This window comes from Ammospiza nelsoni, chromosome 6 (assembly GCF_027579445.1).
Source record: "Ammospiza nelsoni isolate bAmmNel1 chromosome 6, bAmmNel1.pri, whole genome shotgun sequence".
In the NCBI taxonomy this organism is placed as follows: Eukaryota; Metazoa; Chordata; class Aves; order Passeriformes; family Passerellidae; genus Ammospiza; species Ammospiza nelsoni.
This window is the reverse complement of record NC_080638.1, coordinates 10,449,114-10,456,719: the sequence shown is the minus strand read 5'-3', so window position 1 is coordinate 10,456,719 and position 7,606 is coordinate 10,449,114. Positions and strand designations below refer to the sequence as shown.

The window sequence follows — 7,606 nt, the reverse complement described above, 5'->3', positions numbered from 1 at the left end:
GGACACCAGGCAGCCCTGTTTTCCTTCAAGGATGGGATTATCCAAGGTGAGGTACCTGCAGCCCACATGCCCACACGTGGGCAGGCAGCTCTGGGCACTTCCAGACAGTGATTAATTGTCCCAGAGTGAACTAATCTGCATTAATCACCCCATCTGGGGGCTCCATCCACACCTTGACCCACAAACTCTATTTAAGCTCAGCTTAAGCTCAGCTCAAGGAGATTGTTCCCTCTGCAGAAGTCCTGGTTGCCAGTTTAACAACATGTGCGCATCTTCCACTAATCTGCACCTTGTCTTGATCACAGATCCAGCCCTGATCAGGACTGAGTTGGTTTTTGGATGTTTCAGCCTGCTGGACCTCATAAAGGTAAAAAACATTAATTTATCTATGTGAACTTTATCCACTGTGAATGATATCTAGTATAACAGTTTGATAGACTGGATTCAGAATTAAAATAAATACCCGATTTAAAAAAAAAATAGAATTTAGGTCAACCTTGGACCTGCCTTATTGTCACCAGCTGTTCTGGTGGTTTGGAGTCTTGGCTCAGAGAACACCAGGAGGCTTGGAATAAATCTGATTCTGATTTATGAAGCAAGCTGGAAGGCGGAAAAATAAGGTTTTTAGGGAAGTCTGTGGTGATTTGGTGCAATACAGTCCTGGAAAAAGATAAAATAGATCTGATTTGGGTCAATGCCAAAGAAATGGAGCAGAAATACTCATGAAAGCAAAAATTGCCATTTTTCTTGGAAAAATGCACAAAGGCAGAGGAAGGATTGAGTGATAAACAGTTCAAAGATTTATAATTAATTACCTGATAATTATTTAAATTTTTTTACAAGCTGTTTTGCCTTCTTGGTCATTATTTTCTAAGTATCAAAAGTTTCTCATGGAAATAACTGGATTTCCTGGTTTTATTTATTATTTTAAGAAAAGAGGGAATGTTTGAAGTTGTGCCTGGGAATGGGGAATAAAGCAGGAACTAATGGGAATCAGTGGTGAAATTTTGGTATGGAAACTCACCAAATTCCAACACTGATGTTAAAATGTTGTTGTTTGCAGAGCTACTCCCAACTGAAACATCAGCACGAGTTGGATGATCTTTAGGGCCTTTTCCAACCCAAACCATTCCAGGATTCTGTGACCCTGTGTGGGTCTCCTTTGGACATGGCACATTCTCTTCCAGCCTACCTGGAGTCTCTTGATCCCTCTAATTCCATCTAAGCTATCATGGGATGTGTTATTGATAACTGATCAATTCCATCTCTGGATCCAAACTGTACTTTGTGGGCAGCTGAGATATTCCTGGGAATACCTGGAGCAGAATGAGAAGGTTTGATGGACTCTAGATCATGTTCTGACAGGTGGGTCCTGTACAGAGCTCCCAGTGCTGGGCCAGGAGTAGCCTGGAAGAATTTTGGGCCCATTCCTTACCTGGAGGTCTGGATCAGCCCTCACCCCCTGTAATCCCAGCTGGCTGCTTCAGGGATCCATCCAGGACAGCCCGAGCTGTTTGCAATGGAGCAAACCCACCCCTGACCCTGAAGTAAAGTTATGTTCACTATAAAAATTAAATTATATTTCTATTAAAGGATGTTTTGCTGATGAAGAGGGTTCCTCAATGAACCTTCTGATCCTGATGCTCCTCTGGCGAGGTAAGAACTGGATTTTTATCTTTAATCCTTTTATTCTGATTTGTTGTGTTATCAGGGACAGGGAATTCTGTCTGGCTCTTTTTTTCCCTCCATCATGTTGGGACTCTTATTCATACCTTGGTTTCAGCTGGAAATGAAATGGGATTCATGGAGGCTTAAGAGGGAGAAGAAAATCCAGTAACATGTGGATGTTGGTGCACACATTTAACCCAGTAATGTTTTGCATTTTATGTATAAATATATGGGATAATGTACATTTGATATTGGATTTTAATATATATTTATGATTTTGGATCAGAAAGGACAGACATCTAGGAGATCTCTGGCCCTAGGATGGCAAGTTATCCATTTATATCCATGTGTATTTATGGATATGGGGCTTGGAGCACCCTGGGCTAGTGGAAGGTGGCCCTGCCCATGACAGTGGGGTGGAACTGGATGATCCTTCCGGTCCCTCCCATCCCAAACCATTCCAGGATTGTGTGAGAGGTGTCAGGATCCCCTGTCTCAAGGTTCTGTGGGTTTAACACATGACACATTCCAGACTTCTGTGATTTCTGGGCTGGATTAGGGAGGCAGCTCCCATGAAAAGTCCTTTCTAGGAAAGATGGAAGGATAACATTCTAAATTGATTAATTTGCAGTTTTAACACAGTTTGGAGATAATGAGATATCACCTATAAGTCAAGTCAATAAATTAATTAATAAATAGCTTCATATTTGAAAACTGGGTAAATTTCCAGGTTCAATTGAACCAGTCACCTTTGCCCTGTCCTTTTTCCACACTCAATTTCTGCCTTTCAAAGCCTTCAAACAAAGCTCTAATTAGTTTTCCTCTTTATTCCCCTGGTGGTTTGCCAAAAACAAAGTCAGGAATATTAGCAGTGGAGTTCGTATCCAGAGATTTGCCCTTTGGCAATGGAGAGATGGGACTGAAAAATAACAAAGCAAAGCAAGAAAAAACCTGAAAACCTGAAATTAAAAGATGAAGGGTGATAATTATTTAAAAAGTCAAATTTTTAGGCAAGAAATAACACCTGATCAAAATTGCAGCTCCCTCATTTCTCTACATTCTGGATGAAAACTTGGTGCTGGCAAGGATGACAAATCAACCTGGTTTTTGTTGTCAAAAAAGCCCTTTCATTGTAAAAAGTTGCATTTCATCTACTTCCAAATTAATTTAATTCCTGTTTTTACACGAACAACTTATTTTTTCTCCTTTGGTGCACTGTGGTACTCCGTTGTCAATCCCAAGGGACATTAAAGAGCCACAAAAATCCTTTTAAGGTATGAAGTAGAGAACTGGAAGGGGAAAAGGTTAAAAAATATCCATTAGTATTTCTTGTATGTCACCACCATCTATTGGACATTGCTGGAAACATGATCTCCCTTTTATTTTACATAAAACCTCCTTTTTTCCTGTAAGCTTTGGGTAGCAAAGTGCCTTGATCTTGCTCAGGAAACTGAGAAGTAGGCAATAAATAAAACAATGGCATTGTGTGCCTGATCCCACCTGGATATTTTATTTTTCAAGTGTCAGCTCCTGAGCCTCTTGAAAATATTGGGTGTTTGAAGTTCTCACATTTGGAAACGATGCTTTAAAACTGCATTTTATTTTTGTCTTAGGACAATTTTCAGCTGATGCTTCAGGTTGTCTGAATCCTTCAGGTGGAGTTAGATGGAATATTGGGAATTAATCCTTCCTTGAGAAGGTGGTGAGGTCCTGGAATGGATTTCCCAGAGAACCGGTGGCTGCCCCATCCCTGGAAGTGTTTAAGGCCAGGTTGGATGAGGTAATCTTGGTGAATCCTAGGGCAGCTCATTGAAAGTTCTTCTACTGCTTTGCCCAAAAATTTTATGGAATTTGGGTGCCACAATGGAGATCCTCACCACAGGAGGACAGGATGAACACTCCATTAGCTATTCCACACCTACCACCTGCTTCTCAGCAAGAATAAAATATAACTCATGGGTTTTAATTGAGTTTATTTCCATTCCAGGTGTCTGATCCATCACAAAAAGTAAAGCTGGTTGGTTAAGTAAGAAAAAGTGAGGCTGGACTTTAGTTAAGCAAGAAATCAAGGTCAATTCTGATGGCAGCAGGTGGATTCTGCCTCTTGGGGGAAATTCAGCCTCAAAAGTGTTTGGTTTTCCTTATTTTTAACACCTCTGTCATCTTAATGAGGGTAATGAAAAGCAGCTCTAAATCCTCCTTAGTAACTCCAGGAGACCATGGAAAACCTGAAAGAGATGTCAGGTTCTGGGGGTGAGCTCAGCCTTCAACCAAGGCTCATGCAATAATGAGGATTTCCAGGTTTGGATCCATTTGTCAGGAGCCAGCAGAGCCTACTCTTGGTTTACTCTCTGGTGCAATTCTGTCAAGCCATAATTATCCAGGAGGACAATCCATGTTGATTTATTCTATCTGTTGTAGAGTAGGGTTTTAGGAGCTGCTGATCTCTCCCTGGTGAACAGCAAGATGGAACATGAATTTATCTTTTACCTCCAAATCAAGCATCATATCTAAAGCAAAGTGAGGTAAGACAAATTCCAGCTCTTATTCCTACACCAGGAAAAAATACACTAAGGGAAGTCCCATTTTCCAATTTTTTCACCTAGAAAATCTCTTCTTGGGACACAGGGAGTGGGTATTTATTCCTCAGGAGCTCAGGCTGCATAGGGAATGGTCAAAAGATAAGAAACAATTTCATTTTCCCAGGAATTATCAGGAAAATCATGGAATTCCATGTGTAAGTGGATGGAGAAGAACTAGGAAGAAGCCTTGCAACTTATTTATGATTTATTTATTTTGATATGGTATTTCCCTTCTTAATGGCTTAAACACGCCCCTGCTTCCAAATGCATTGGCTGAACAGGGTTAGTGGTGCCAGGAACTTGTGGTTTTTCTCTTTCAAGGAGAATTTACCTTTTATTGACTGAAAGTTTTGTAACTGCTTGACAAAAATTAACATTCTTATCATTATCAATGGATTTACGTGCATTAAACACTTCAGTCTAAAGACAGAAAGCAGCTGATCTGCATATAGAAAATGTTCAGTATGGCTGGAGAAAATGAGATGTTTGCATCTGAATTTATTCTCCAGGGCTTCACCACCCAAGCAGATCTGCAGGTGATGTTTTTTGTCTTGTTCCTTGCCCTCTACGTGGTCACTCTCCCAGGAAATCTGGGAGCCATCGTGTTGATCCGGATGGATCCGTGCCTCTGCATCCCCATGTGCTTCTTTCTGAGCCACGTGTCCCTGCTGGATGTCTGCTGCTCCTCCACCATCATCCCCCGGAGCCTGAGGAATGTTTTGGTGGAGAAGAAAGTTGATTTCCTTTGCGAGATGTGTCACCCAGCTCTTCTCCTTCGCCACCTGGGCCACCACTGAGTGCCATGTGCTGGCCGCCATGGCCTACCACCGCTACGTGGCCACCTGCAGGCCCCTGCTCTACTCCGTGCCCATGTCCCAGAGGATTTGCACGGGGATGTTGGCTGGAGGGCTCAGCTCCACTCTTCACACCATATCTCCATGGTCCATGTCCTGTTCTGTCACTCCTGGGCCATCAAGCACTTGGTTTGTGACAGGCCCTCCTGCTCCGACACCCACTCCAGCAAGGCTGTGGTGGCTGCCATGTTGGGGTTCAATGTGCTGAGCACCACGGCTCATCCAGATCCATCCTGGTGTCCTCTCTGTCCGTCCTGGCTGCCGCCTGTGGATCTGCTCGGCGGCCAGGCAGCACGAGGCCTTGTCCACCTGCGCCTCCCACCCAGCCTCCATCGCTCTGAGCCACGGCAGCTCCACCCTCACGGACCTGCGCCCGTCTCCAGCCGCTCCCTGGAGAGGACAAGCTCATCTCCCTGGGGTATTCCACCACTGCCCCCATGCTGGCCACAACGCAGACTTAAGGAACGCTGTGAGGAAAGCAAAAAGTTGGATCCTTGCTGCCATCCATGGCTCCCAGTCAGCTGAAAGGAGAGGACAGCCCCGCTGCAGTGAGGAGTGTTAGATTTTGGACCCTCTGGAAGAGAGATTGGATATCAGACCCTCAAGAAGAGAATTTGGATATCAGACCCTCAGGACCCCAGGGTTGTAGTCCAGACTCATCTTCCAAGCCATTGGTGCCATGGTGTCCCTGAAGCAGCACCGCAGGGAAGGGAGGAGACATCTCCTGGCATTGTGTGGAGTGGAGGAGCCGAGGGGGAACGTGGCAGAGCAGAGCCAGGGTGGGAGATGAGGCACCATCCTGTGCTGCAGGACAGGAGCTGCAGAGATTCCAACCCTTTGGGGAGCTGCCCTGCCCTCCCTTGATTTTTCCCCCTTTTTGGGGGGGATTTCCATGTGGAAAGAGCTTTTATGGAAGCACCGAGCTGCTCGCCAGGGCACTTAGGCTCCTTTTGTGCCTTCTCTGGGAGAGAGGAAAAAGGAGATGGGGGTGTCCAGAGGGTGATGGTATCATTGGGACACCCCAATGTCTGTGGAGGGGGAGCCAGGAGAGTGAGGGATGAAGGGGGTCAGGAGAGGTCCTCCTAAAACCCAGGGGAGGCTATAGCCCAAAAAAATGCCAGAAAATTCTTGAGGGGTTTGTGTGTAAAATACTTAAAACTACAAAGATTCTCATTTTCTATATATTGAGAAATAATCTTAATTTATATAAAAATTGATTTTAAAATAACCTCGCCTGTCTGCTGTGTTATAGTCAAGATTTTAGACTGTAAGAAATTCTCAATATGGATCTGTAGGATTTGAAAATACAAATAAAACCCTTGTGTGCACGAATGAAACAATAAAGGGCTCAAAGAGGTAAGACAAGATGGTCTGTATGAAGAACCTAGAAACATCTCTGTGTATGCGGAATTCTTTCTCCCTCCTCCCTCTGGAACACCCGAAATCCGGGATCTGGGATTGACTGAAATTGGGATTTATTGGCGCCTGAAATTGGGATTTTTGGACCCCTAAAACGGCTGCGCATGCGCGGTGGCCGCGGCTCCCTCAGTGCTGCTGTCTTGTGGACGCACCCGGTACTGCAGCTCCGAGGGCGCCGGGCGTTTCCCGCGGCTCCGCCGGCACCGGGACGGGGACGTGGAGCTGGGCCGGGACAACGATGGGGACTGGCCGTGCGAGGCCGCGGGGCCCTCGGCCGGGGCCGCTCCCGGCAAGAACCGCGGGTGCTGTGCCGGGAGCGGCAATGGCGGAGCCCGGGGAGCGGCGGGGCCGAGCCGGGGGCACCGGGAGCGGCTGCGGCGGGCTCGGAGGTGAGCGGGGAACGGGGACAGCCCCGGGCGGGGAACGGGGACAGCCCCGAGCGAGGAACAAGGACGACCCCAAACGGCGACAGCCCCGAGTGGGCGGCGGGGACGGCCCGGGAGCTGCGGGCACCGGGGCGGATTCTGTAGGGAGCAAAATGAACATTTCGGGGTAAAATGTGAGTTCATGTGCGGGGGAGAGAAGGAATGTTCTGAGGTGAAAGTGAAGCTATGAGTAGTGAAGGTGGGGAAAGTCCCAGGCGGGATAAAAATAGATTGTAAAATCCATGTGTGAAATCAGAGCGGTTCCAGCAGCTCCTTCCCAGTGCTCCCCAGGTGCTTTCATTGTTTGGTTTTCAGGAGGGAACACGGTTTGGGATGACCCAGCTTTGGAGAGTTCTGAGTTTTCCTTAGCTGTGCAGCGGTGTCAGGATCTGGAGGCACTCCTGTTCCCTGGAGGAGGATGCCCTGGGGAATGGCCTTACGTGGGATTTGGCTCCTGCTGAGTTCAGTCCAGGGACACCTTCCACGACTCCAGCCCCAAGTCTGTGCTTGGACACTTCCAGGGATGGAGCAGCCAGGATTTCCCTGGGTTTATGGGCACAGGAGGGAGTTTCCAGCAGGAGCTGAGGCGTTTCCTTTGCTGTGCCAGCCCCAGCAGGGCTGTGGGAGGCAGAGGATGTGGGAGCAGGAGCTTTGCACT

The 7,606-nt window shown here is 46.7% G+C and overlaps 1 pseudogene; it reads left to right on the top strand.

The window, feature by feature from the left end:
• The first annotated feature begins 4,714 nt into the window (after positions 1-4,714).
• LOC132075091 (olfactory receptor 8D2-like) lies at positions 4,715-5,666 on the top strand (annotated as a pseudogene).
• Positions 5,667-7,606: the final 1,940 nt, after the last annotated feature.